This window comes from Solanum pennellii, chromosome 3 (genome assembly GCF_001406875.1).
Source record: "Solanum pennellii chromosome 3, SPENNV200".
In the NCBI taxonomy this organism is placed as follows: Eukaryota; Viridiplantae; Streptophyta; class Magnoliopsida; order Solanales; family Solanaceae; genus Solanum; species Solanum pennellii.
In genome coordinates, this window is record NC_028639.1 from 19,864,392 (window position 1) to 19,876,824 (window position 12,433).

At 37.2% G+C, this 12,433-nt stretch overlaps 1 long non-coding RNA gene across 1 annotated transcript; it reads left to right on the plus strand.

Annotated features, from left to right (window-relative positions):
* Nucleotides 1–592: 592 nt before the first annotated feature.
* LOC114076555 lies at nt 593–2,930 on the plus strand. The gene is made up of 2 exons (XR_003577498.1): nt 593–1,052; nt 2,643–2,930. It is a non-coding gene; the product is annotated as an uncharacterized LOC114076555 (long non-coding RNA).
* Nucleotides 2,931–12,433: the final 9,503 nt, after the last annotated feature.

The window sequence follows — 12,433 nt, forward strand, 5'->3', positions numbered from 1 at the left end:
ACTTAATCTTCAACAACTTGCTTCTCCTCTCCATAATCTCCTTTGAAAAATTTATGTCTCAACACAAAAGAACCTCTCTGAGACAATTTCTCCAACAAAATCTTCATTATTGTCAAAAAAGTTGCGACTACAACTACACCCGTCAAGATGAACACCTCCTTCTAACCTGGTTCAATCATCAATTATCGAACCACTAAACCTGACTCCATCATTGAATCTGGCTCTGATACCACTTGTTAGGACCGAAAATAAGCAGGTGTAAATGCGGAAGCTAGCAAAGCAAACCTCGAAAGATCACGAGTAAGAAGACAACGAGAAATATACTAAAAGACACAAAGATTTAACGTGGTTCGGTCAATCGACCTACGTCCACAAATGAGATGAGCAATCCACTATAAATATGAAAGTACAAATTATAGAGAGAAACAACCTCTACCAATTCACTGAGAATAAATGGGAGGTTCACACAAGTGATAACGTATCAAGCTTGTGACCCACAAATTCTCCCCCTAACCAAAACTCTCAAAACCCTTAAGACTACATTGTGAATGCTGATTAAGTTAGAAGAAACATACATCTATTTATAGAGTCCTAAACCTTTTCCTACCAGAAAAAGGATTAGTCAGTCCAAAACCTTTTCCTAAAAGGAAAACCTATTTATGGTAAGAAATTTAGGGCAAATAAAACCCAACAACACGCACCTCACTGCCTTAATCCAAAATTTAAGAAAAAATGATGGGATTTTGTCACGCGACGCAAACCTACTTCCGAGACATCGTAAAAGTTGTATTTTGGGTATTTTGACTTCACAAAGAAGGCCATTTAAGTGAGGGGTATTTTGGGTAATTTAATGGGTTACTTTATAATGTATTAGGGTCAGTTTTAAATCCATTCTAACACAAAAATAAAGTCCCACAAGTTGAAATAAAAAATCACTCTTTCCCCCAAATTCTCTCTTCTTCCAAAACTCCACTGAAGACCAATAGAGCTCCAAGAAGAAGATCAAGACTTCATGTTTTTCAACCCAATTTAGAGTCTCTATCATAAATAAGGTATGGTTTCTTTCACTCATGTGATTACTTTCCCCAAGAGTTACTTCAAAGATGATTTCTAGATTGCCAAAAACAAGGGTTTTTCTCCTGACATGGGTCTTCTTTCTAAAACGAAATTGTGAGTTAATTGTGATGAATTATGATGAATGAATGTTCTTTATGTATGAATTGATGTTTAATTGATGAATTCCTATTATTTTTCCCTTGACCAATGTCTTTCCCCCAAATCCCTAATTTTTTGGATTGATTAAGGTGAATTGTTGTGGGTGATGAACATGTCCCTTGTTTACTTTGATTTTAGTTATGTTAATACTTTTTGAATTGCCCTATTTCATATGTTGGTTTTGAGTTCTTGGGTATTGAGGTATGAAGTACCATGAAGGGCAATGAGGTATGAGCTTGATTCTCTTTTGATCTCAATTACGCAAGGTGAAATCTACTTATGTAATAATGATACTATAGCTAATTGTGTTGTTGTGATGTTGGTTACAAGGATCCTCATTCCTAACCCTAGATCTACGAATTGGCTATGAAATATGTAATTATGTTATGATGTTATCATTGTATGATTGAATGTAGTTTCTCAAGATTATAATGTTGTGTCTAAAGTGAAAGGATAGTTCTCACTTGTGATCACCTATGAGCTATTATGTTAAGATGTTTACTTAAAGGTCTAAAAGTGACTAATGTGAACTTGTATAATGTCATATGATGATTACTAAAGGGAAAAGTTGCTTCACACCGAAAGGAAATGTAAATGATATAGAGGTCTCACGTAGTAAGTCTGATCTCCCACATGGGTTCCTCACGTTAGTAAGTCCGGATTTCCTAGTTATGTGTTTTCTCATGAGATTGAAACTTCCACGTTACTAAGTCAAGGTTTCTAGCAACAATCATTTTGACCCTTAAGAATGTGCCCACATAGGACTGTAGCTTAGTGGTTCCACCTAGATAGTTATGTACAAATGGTTGCACTTTAGGCAAGTGTTAACCCTCTCTTTTCGGTGTGGTAATAGAACACCGGATTCCATCTAGCTCACATGGTCTCATCTCGGTTATTGCACTTCATTCCCTAATGTAAAGCTAATGAATATGTAAGCATATGAACTCTCATTAGGGTTTTCTTGAAGGCTACTATATAGCGTGAGGGGGGATAAGAGACTTCTCTTACTCATTGCACATGTGGGATCCTAAGGGATGGTCCTAGTAGTGTTCTTTTATGAGTATGATTTTTATTATGGTATGTTAATAAGCTATGAGTAAGTATTAATGTATAAGCATGTTATGAAAATATGTTGAAAGTATGAAGTTGGTTGCTTAAGGTAATACTTAGCTTTGGATAGGATTATGGGGTTCTATCTTTGGCATTGCACAAGTATTGCTTGGTTGATCTACATATTGGATTGCTATTATGTAGAATTGACTTATTTTGTTTATTATATATGCATGTGGAGATAACCTGATATATATCATGATTTTGACTAGATTGTCCTTTTCTCATGCATTGATGATTTTGTGCGTAGGAGCCATACTTAGTACATATGGTTTTTATTAACCCATTTTTTCTCCCCTTTTTGCCAATCATTTTAGTTTCGGGCCATTAAGGAGATTCGTGGACATTGAAGAAGATGAATTGACTCCTTCTTAAGTCAAATGGTGAGTCCTCATGAGCTCAGAGGATAAAGCCACTCATAAAGCCTCATTTGTCTATGTTTTGATACAATTATTCCATTCTCATGTTGAGATTTAATTGTAGCCTATATGGATATTGTAATGTACTGAGGGCTATGCCCAAATCATTGTAGTCTTTCATTAGATGGTTTAATGTGAGACAAAGTATTAGACTATATTCCTATATATTGTATGTTGTTTATGCGAGATTCCTATGTATGCTTCCTATGTAGAGGTCTATGTAAACCTCCTTGCTATAAAAGCAAAAGTTTTAATTTTCCCATGTTTCTTACCTATGATATGCTATGACTAACGCTAAGGGCTTGTCTAAGTTCTCGTAGAGGACGCCGACGCCGGTAACGACTAGGGTGTACTTTGGGTCGTTACAAACTTTGTATCAGAGCATTAGGTTAAAGTAAATCTTAAGATTGATGTCTCACTAAACAACGTCTATGTAGGGTGTTATTCATAATTGTGAGGCGCTCCATACTTATGAATGAGAGACTATGTGATGCTTAGGAACTCTCACTCTCTTTTTATTCCTTGGTCGTGCCTAAGAGTCCTAGCTATATTTAGTCCTTTCTTTGAATCCTTTTATTGTGCTTATGGGCAACGAATACAAGGAGGAACAATGCTCGGAGGGCCGGAGAAGAGAATTTGAATAAGGCGGTTCCCCCTCAAGCTCCTCAAAACCCTCAAGTTTCTATTGAAGAAAGGGCTATGTCTAATGTTGAGATAAATTCGGCCATTCATAGCTTGACTCAAGTTATGGCTACCCATGTTGCTAGGGATGCAAGGGTGCAAGTGAACCCCAATGCTAACACCACCACTTCAAGGATTAGGGATTTCACAAGGAATATTCCCCCTACTTTCTTTAGTTCTGAGGTGAAGGATGACTCACAATGGTTCATTGATGAAGTGTTCAATGTTCTTGATGCTATGGGTGTTTCTTCTTAAGAAAAGGCGGACTAGACGCCTACCAACTCAAAAATGTAGCTCAAGTTTGGTATGAGCAATGGAAGGATGAGTGGCTGGTTATAGAAGGCCGGATTACTTGGGGATTTCAAAAAATGACTTTCCTTGATAGGTTCTTTTCCTTGGAGCTAAGGTAGAGGAAAATGCAAGAATTTATCAACCTTCTTCATGGGGGTATGAGCGTAAAGGAGTGTAGCCTTAAGTTCACTCAACTATCTAAGTATGCTCCTACTATTGTTGCGGATTCTAGAGCTAAGATTAACAAATTTGTTATGGGGATATCTGATCTTTTGGTTAATGAGTGTAGGTCGTCTATATTGATTCCTAGCATGGACATCTCTCGTCTCATGGTTCATGCCGAACAAATTGAGGAGAAAAAGCTTAAGCAAGTTGGTAGGTAGTCAAAGAAGGTAATAACCGAAGATGGAAATTCTTCCAAGGCTAAGTTTGAGATGTAGACAAACAAAGGTTAAAAAGATGTTTTCCCAACCAAGGACCTTCTAATTCTCCAAGGATCAACAAGATTAAGGTGCCTACTTCTAAGCCCCAAGAAGGGAAAGGTTGAACATCTTATCTGGAGAAGCTTTTTTGTGCAAAATGTGATAAGAGACATGATGGTAAGTGCCTAGTTGGCATGGGAAATTGCTATGGTTGTGTCAAGAGTGGTCAAATGAAGAGGGATATCCCTATGAAGAAGTCTCAAGGAAGGGAAAATGCTAAAGCTCAAGGAAGTGCCCCAAATCCGGATGCTCCAAAGAAGAACCCCTTCTATGCTCTCCAATACCGAGTGATCAATAGAGCTCACCGGACGTTGTCACCGATATGTTAAAATTATTTTCCTTTGATGTATATGCTTTATTGGATCGGGATCTATGTTGTTATTTGTCACCCCTCTTGTAACCATGAAGTTTGATATACTACCGAACATATTAGATGAACCTTTTTCAGTTTTTACCACGGTGGGTTATTTCATGGTGGTTGATAGAGTCTATAGAGGTTGTCCTATTTCCTTGCCCAATAGAATTACATTAGTTCACTTAATAGAACTTGATATGCTAGATTTTGATGTGATATTGGGAATGGATTGGTTGCATGTTTGCTTTGCTTCTATTGATTGTAGGACAACGGTAGTTAAATTTCAATTCCCAAATGAAACCATCTTTTAGTGGAAGGGAGGAAACTCAAATCCTAGGGGAAAGATTATTTCGTGTCTAAAAGCTTGCAAATTAAATGCAAAGGGTTGTCTCGACCACATAGTAAGAGTTAGGGCTCTTGAATCTGAGGTCCCCCTAATAGAGTCGGTACCCGTAGTGAGGGAATGTCCGAGGTATTTCTTGATAACGTTCCCGAAATTCCTCCTGAATGGGAGATTTACTTCGGCATAGACTTGTTGCCTGCTACACAATCTATTTCAATTTCTCCTTATAGTGTGGACTGAGTTTAAAGAACTAAAGGATCAACTCAAGGATTTGCTAGATAAGGGTTTTATTCTACCAAGCATATCTTCATGGGGTGCCCCAGTATTGTTTGTGAAGAAGAATGATGGGTCTTTGAGAATGTGTATTGACTATCTTCAATTGAACAAAGTCACAATAAAGAATAAGTACCCACTCCCTAGGATTGATGACTTGTTTGATCAACTCCAAGGAGTTAGCTACTTTTCGAAGATTGAATTGAGGTCGGGTTATCATAAAATTAGAGTGAGGGAGGTTGATATTCTGAAAACGGCATTTCGAACAAGATATGGCCATTTTGAGTTCCTAGTGATTTCATTTGGCTAGCAAATGCCTCAACGGGTTCATGGACCTTATGATTCGAGTTTTTAGAAATTATCTTGATTTATTTTTGATCGTTTTTATTGATGACATTTTGATATACTCTAGGAGTGAGAATGATCATATGAGACATTTAAGGATTGTTTTGCAAGTTCTCAAGGATAACCAACTTTTTGCTAAGCTTAGCAAGTGTGAGTCTGGGTTGAGATCAGTTGCATTTTTTGGGCAGATTGTCTCGAGTGAAGAGGTAGTGGTTTATCCAAGAAATACGAAAGTGGTCAAAAGTTGGCCTAGACCTTTGTGTCTTACCGACATTCGGAGTTTTCTAGGGTTGGCCGGTTACTATAGGAGGTTTGTTTAGGGATTTTCGTCTATCGCATCTCCATTAATGGCCTTGACCCAAAAGAAGCCAAAGTTCGAATGGTCGGAATCTTGTGAGAAAAGCTTCTAATTAGTGGAAGATAGACTCACCTCCACTCCAATATTCACCTTACCGGAGGGTACCAATGGGTTTGTTGTTTATTGTGATGCCTCACGAGTTGGTTTAGGGTGTGTTCTTATGAAACATGGCAAAGTAAGAGTGTATGCCTCTAGGAAACTTGAGCCTCATGAGAAGAATTATCGAACACACGACCTTGAGCTTGCAGCCGTGGTATTTGCTCTAAAGATTCGGAGACACTATCCATATGGGGTGCATGTTGACGTGTTCACGGATCATATTTAGAATATGTTTCACCCTAAGAGACTTGAATTTAGGACAAATAAAATGGTTAGAGATTTTGAAAGACTATGATATGAGTGTCCTTTACCATCCCATGAAAGCTAATATGGTGGCGGATGCTTCTAGTCTAGTGTCTATGGGTAGTGTGGCTCATGTTGTTTATGCGAAGAAACAATAAGTGAAGGATGTTCATCGGTTGGCACGGTTGGCTGTCCGATTAGAAGAATCTTCAAAGGGTGGTTTCATGGTTCGTCACAATTATTAATCGTCTTTACTGGTAGATGTGAAATCTAAGCAACGTCTTGATCCCCTATTGATGGAGTTGAAGGAGTCGGTCCTTATAAATAGAATGAATCATTCTCCCAAGGAAAGGATGGGTACTTAGGAACCAAGGGAGGTTATGTGTTCCAGATGGGTACTTAGGAACCAAGGACTTGTGTGATTGATTTCAAGGGCAATTGGGATGATCACCTACCTCTAATCAAGTTCTTCTACAACAATAGCTACCATGCAAGTATTGAAGAGCTTTATGGTACAAGGTGCCGGTCCCCGATTGGATGGTTTGAAGTAGGTGAGTTTGTTCTTCTTGGCCCCGAGTTAGTGTATGAATCCACGGACAAAGTTTGACGCATTAAGGAGAGGTTGAAAATGTCTTTTAGTTGGCAAAGTCTTATGCCGTCAATAGAAAGAGAGACCTTGAATTCGATGTAGGAGATTGGGTCTATTTGAAAATATCACCCATGAAATGGGTGATGAGGTTTGGAAAGAAGGGGAAACTTACTCCCCGTTATGTGGGCCCGTTTGAAGCGAGTTGGGAGTGTTGCCTATGAGTTGAGGTTGCCAAATGAGTTGGTCATGATTCATCGGGTCTTCCATATTTCTGTTCTTGTGAAGTGTATAGGTGATCCCGTTTCCATTCTTCCTCTAGAAGGTTTAAGGGTAAAATAGGATCTTTCTTATGAAGAGGTCCCAATTGAGATCTTGGATCGCCAAGTTAAGAAAATTAGGAATAAGGAGGTTACCTCCGTAAAAGTTCTATGGAGGAACCACCTTGTTGAGGGAGATACATGGGAGGCCGAGGCCGACATGAAATCCCATTATCCTCATCTTTTTCCCTTTACTCCTAGTCAAGATTAAGGTGAGTAATTCCTTATGTGGTTATTATGAATAGTATTATTCTTATCATGTTTTTCTAAACATATGTGCATATTATAGTGGAAATTCATGCTTAAGTTGAGTTATTTTCTGTCCATGAAAAATGTTTATTGTGTTAGTTTTTACTTACCTGTGTTATGTTCTATAAGTGTTCGTAAAAGATTATAATGATCATGTTTGATGTTATTTTGATAGGAAATCAGCATGTCGACTTTTAATGTTCATATTGAGCTCATATTGAGATGGAGAAGGTAGTACCTCCTTATGTGATATGAAAAGTCGAGCTTTTGTTATGGTATGTGTGGATTAAGTTCCTATTTGTTTATTATATGTTTCATGTTGAAGAAAGTTGAAATGTCCACCTATTAGGTGAGACTCATTATGGATTGTTGTGGTTGGTTTCTAGTCTTGAGTCCCTTTTCTTTTTCCCAATATAAGGTTTAAGGTGTCATTCGAGGACGAATGTTCCTAAGGGGGGATATTGTAATACCCCGGAAATCCATGACCTATAATAGAGCCTAATATGCTGAGTAATAATGATTTTAGACCTACATAAGTATAAACAACTTGTTTGAGAAGTATAGGAGCCATAGGAATAAAGAAAAGCTTTAACATCCGTAAACTAGCAAAATTCAACTAGGTTGAAGTCCTTATGTTTAGTGAAGGTTTCGGAGGGTCATATAAAGTCCAAAACTTGTAAAAAGACTTTGGTTTGTAAAAGTGTTGTATAGATAGTCTAAAAGTCCAAAAAGGGCACCCCAAGGACCACCGGAAGGGTCCTTGGGGAGGACCGAAACATGGGTGGGCAAGCTGCCTGGCAGCGTGCGAGCATGCATAATCGGAGGAACAGGTCGCGACGCGCGTTCCTCACGAGGTGTTCTATCACGACCCGAAAGCACCCCCTAGAAGATAAGGAGAACCCTCGAATCGTGGCAATGCGTACTTCACCCTTTGGGGTCTTGTACAAGCTCTTTAACTAGCATTCATTACATAAGACATTAAAAGTAGTGCGGAAATTAAAAATTTTCATGAATATTTAATAAAAGACAATTTTTCATAAATACTAGAGAATCTCATTGTCACAAGCCAAACTTAAAAACACGACATAATATCTTAGGTATGCGGCCCTTTACAATAAAGTAAAATACATAACAAGTCTTTCAATAAAACTAAGTAAAGGACTATGCCCTCGAATATATGAGGACATACTTTGCCTTGAGAGGAACTTTCCCAAGCTCTTCCTTCTATACAAAAGTATGGGGGTTAGTACAAAACAATGTACTAAGTATGGCATATGCAAAAACATGTAAAAATGGACATTTTAGTAAAATTGCTTTTCATGCAATTTAAGTAAAACATTCATGAATACAAAGGCAAAACATCATACTAACCATCATTTACACTTGGATAAGAATTCCCATAATTTTAAGCCAACAGGAAATATTTACAGTAAACTTGCCAAAACTTACAGTAAACCCACTTGATATTTAATAGTGAACTCTTTAAGAATTTACCATAAATCTATTTGAACATTAACAAGGAATCATTTAAAGCATTTACAATAAATTCAACTTGAGCAATTACAATGAACTATCCTACACTAAATGTGTGAACTTCTAAATTCAAGCAAAAGAGAAAGTGAACTCATTTTCAATAAGAGTTTCCCTAACTCGGAATTATCCTAAGACTTACTAAGGTAAGAAATCAAGGAAGTATGTATATGCCTCCTTCAATACACACCAAAGCAATCCTCAAGACTACCCCTTTCGGCTTACTCAACTCGGGAGAAACAAGACCCTCAATCAATGGAAAGACATCAAAAGACACCCAACAATCCACCAAAGTCTTCCCTTTCAGAATGACTACTTAGTGTCATGAGTAGATAGCGTCTCATACAACCACATACCGTAAGTTGTACATTCTTTCAGAAGGTTTGGCACCAAGTCTTCCCTTTCAGAAGGTCCTACCTAGTGCAATGAGTAGATAGCGTCTCATTCCACCACCTACCCTATGTAATACGTTCTTTTAGAAGAATTAGTTCAATCAATTCTTTGTGGGGGGTTAGCTTAACCGACATAGACCATGGAAGATAGACATGTAATCCCGATATTAACCCCTATCGGATGAGGGATCCTCACTTGCCTAGAGTAAGGTCATGCTTTTAGCTTTTACATGGATTTCCCAATACCTATACCTATGTGGACACATAGTTAAGGGATAAGGAGATTGCTACAAAGTAACTCATTCTCTACTAACGAGGAGTACTCATATTAATAGGTACTTGCAAGTACAACATCTTAACTCACGAAGTGTAATCCACCTCTCCTTCATATCCTCTCGGTGCTAGGCATAGCTCCCCATGGATTCTCAACATTATAGCCTATGGGTTAAGGATAACTAGTGACCACCACATCTCAACTCATAAATGGAATTCCTCATCCAACCTATCTTAGAAAGCTCATTAGGAATAATGGGGTTGCTACTAGAACTTCATCTCATCTCCGTCCACCCCAAGACTCCCCTTTTTCTCAACTTAGCATCATATATTCTTTTAAGTGTGAGTGTGTGTGTACATGTGAGCACACCTTGCACATAAACATCATTTCATTCTTATTAACTTATATACATGCTTTATACCTTCATTCATCAATTCACACACCTTACATGTTTCACATACTCAATATGCTTCACTTATACTTAATACAAGCAAAACATGTTATTCAACTGCACAAGACACAAGACAAGACTCATCTTGAATATTACTCCATTTCATCTACTAGACATTCAAAAGCAAATCACAACACATACTAAATAACATAAAATTCATCAATTGAACACCGCCACCAAGAAGATGGACCATACCACTCAAGAGCAATTATAATATAAGGGTTGAATATGAAGTATTGGTGAGTCCTCATCGATTCGAAGACAATACCCACCTATTCTTTTATGTCTTAGTCTTTATTTTATGTTTTGTATGGCTTAGTCCCTATGTTGTACACTCAATCTAGTAGATGGTTTATATGCGACATTTTAAAGTTAGAAGTTTTAAAGAATTTCTTCCGCTTGCGTATTTAATGAATGTATTCTTCGTGCATGAAGAAAGTTTTAAATTCTTACTTATTTTAGAGTGTATATTATACGATGATTGTTAAAATAGCCTTGTCTGAGACTTATTGAAGTCTCATTCGATGTGTCCCGACTTGAGGGATTCCCTATCTTCTAGGATATACTTTCGGGGTGTGACAGATGTTGTTTAGGTGTGGGAGAATGCAACACCTCTAAAATGAGTTACATGAAGCTAAAGCATAACACATGTGTCATGAGGTCTTAAAGTATTAAAATGGCTAATTATAGTGTTAGAAGTTAGTGTGTTAGGTTTTGAAGAGTTTGGAAGTGAAACATCCAAGAAGTCCAAGACGTTTGAAAACTAGTCCTGAGACATGCTTGTCTGCTCTAGTGTGCTTTGACATGATTTATGTGTTTTTTGGAGTCTAAATTCACAAGTGAGGTTCCTAATATATAAAAGAGTGTGTTTAGGGTTAAAATGTGTCGGTTCGACTCCTAAAGGACCGCCTTAGGGGTCCTTGAGGAGGACCACGCAAGCAGCCCAAGGCAGCAACAATTTACTCATAGAAGGAACAAGACTTTGTTTATCAAGGACAATATATTTTGGTCCGCGTCGTGGACCCACTTCGGACTCCACTATCTCAGAATTTATTTCAAAAATCATGCGGAAGAAGCTCCGCATCGCGGACTTGTTTCCCGACGATAATTTCCAAAATTTAAGTTAAGTTTGACTTGTCTAAAATGGTCGAATTGATGTAGAGGTATTTTAGGTATGTGGGAGTCGGTTAGAAACAGATTTTTAGTCATATTTAACCCCTTTCACAAGTCAAAACCCAAATATCCAATGAGAAAAATCAAAATCCAAAACCCTCTTCTCTTTCAAATTCACTCAAACCTCCATTGTAGGGAAAACTCAAGCTCAAGCTAGAAGGTGGATTCTCAATTGATTTCTTCTCCAAATTGATTGGAATTTTCATCAATTAAGGTATGGTGTTCAATCCTTGAATCTTCTTTCTTGAAGGAGCCAAACTTCAAAGTATTTTCCTACTTCTCAAAAGATGAATTGTTCTATTTTGATATCTAGCCATAGGTTCTTGCATAAAACGTGTTGAATCAATGATTTATGATTGAATTGCTGTTAATTTGATGATTTTTGATCAAAATTCCTGAACCCATGCAAATCATAAAATCCTTATTTTGACTATATTATGGGTGATTTGATCATGTCTCTATTGTATTGAATTCTTATGTAGATTGTATTGGGCTATTGATATAAGTATAAAATAGGTTAGAATGGTTTATAGGTTGTCCTAATTTCATGAATTTCATATTGTATTATCTTGAATTGTTGTATAGTTTGACTATTGGCTTGAATTGGTAAGTATGGCTATTGATAAGTGCCTTTGTGAATTGAATTGGTTGAATTGGCTAAGGATTGGAGGTGTTGATGATGGAATGGTGGTATGTTTACCTAACTTCTTCTAAATTGTGTAGTATAGGTTTTGAAATGTGTTGATTGGTATGGTCCAATTATTGTGGCGGTGCTTATGTGATTTAATTGTGAAGAATGTGGCCTCATCGGCATTACTTTATGATTATGATGTTATAATGAAATAACATGTATATGTGATGATTTTGAGGGTTTATATGACTTATGTGTATATGTGAAGTCAAAGCAAGAGTTCTTCTAGTTGATAATATATATGTATCAAGTAGACTATGGTGATGTCTTAATGTGTGTTACTTGATGTTGCAATATGATTCTTCTTAGTTGACTATGTGAGTCTTATAATTGATGTTGATGATTCTATAGGAATGAATAGGTGACTTCTAGTAGACCTAGTTGTCCCTATGGGCTACTTGAATGACATTGTATATGTGATAAGATGAAGTACGTGTGTCTTATCGCGGTAGACATAAGTCCTTCTACTTGATACATAAAGAATATGAATATGAATCTTGACTTAGTAGGTTAATGTACCTTTCTCATGAATGTGTATGCATGATTGAAATGT